The sequence below is a fragment of the Atta colombica genome, unplaced genomic scaffold (genome assembly GCF_001594045.1).
Source record: "Atta colombica isolate Treedump-2 unplaced genomic scaffold, Acol1.0 scaffold123, whole genome shotgun sequence".
Taxonomy (NCBI): Eukaryota; Metazoa; Arthropoda; class Insecta; order Hymenoptera; family Formicidae; genus Atta; species Atta colombica.
In genome coordinates, this window is record NW_017259210.1 from 305,015 (window position 1) to 305,959 (window position 945).

Genomic DNA, 945 nt, shown 5'->3' on the forward strand with positions numbered 1-945 from the left:
AATAAATTTGTCTTATTGTCTATATATATATGTATATATATATACATATATATATATTTACACACACACGCATATACAGAGTGGAGCAGTAACTCTGTTCACTTAGAATGTTTCGTTATTTTTAGAAATATGAAACGAAATATTTATTGAAGTTGTATAGCGGTCAAGAGGGATACAATATACTGATAATAGTTTTTCTATGGGTGGAGGCGCTACGAAGATTTCAAGATCACCTTTTTTAAATGAAGTTGTATGATTTTTTTACACTCATTTACACATAATTAGAGGAATCATACAATATGATTCCTCTAATTATTTTATATATAAAACTATTAAAGTGATATCAAAAAGCCAATAGTTTACGAGATATTTTCTATTTTATTCTGGCATACACATGTATTGACATGAAATATCAAATAACTTGTAAATTATTAATATTTTTTGTAATCCTTTATACTTCTATGAACAGAATAATGAGATAAATCAATCGAAACAGAGAAAATACATAATTGACTATTTAAAAATTATCCTTTTTTCCATATATATATATTTTTTAAAGCCATGTGTTTTCTTTCCACCAATTGATTCATATCAATACTCTGTTTATAAAAGTATTAAAGTACGATTATAAAAAAATTAATAATTTATGAGTTATTAAATATTTTACGTCAATATTATGCCAGAATAAAGTATAAAATGTCTCAAACTATTGATTTTTTGATGCACTATCTTACTTTTATATGCAGAATAATTAGAGGAATCATATTGTGTAAAAAGAATCCATACAATTCCATTTAAAAAAGTGGAGGTGAAATTACCGAAGCGCCTCCATCCAAAGAAAAATTGTTAGCAATATATTATACCCTCTTGATGCTACGCAATTACAATAAATATATTATTACATATTTTTAAAAATAGCGAAAATATTTTAAGTGAACAGAATTA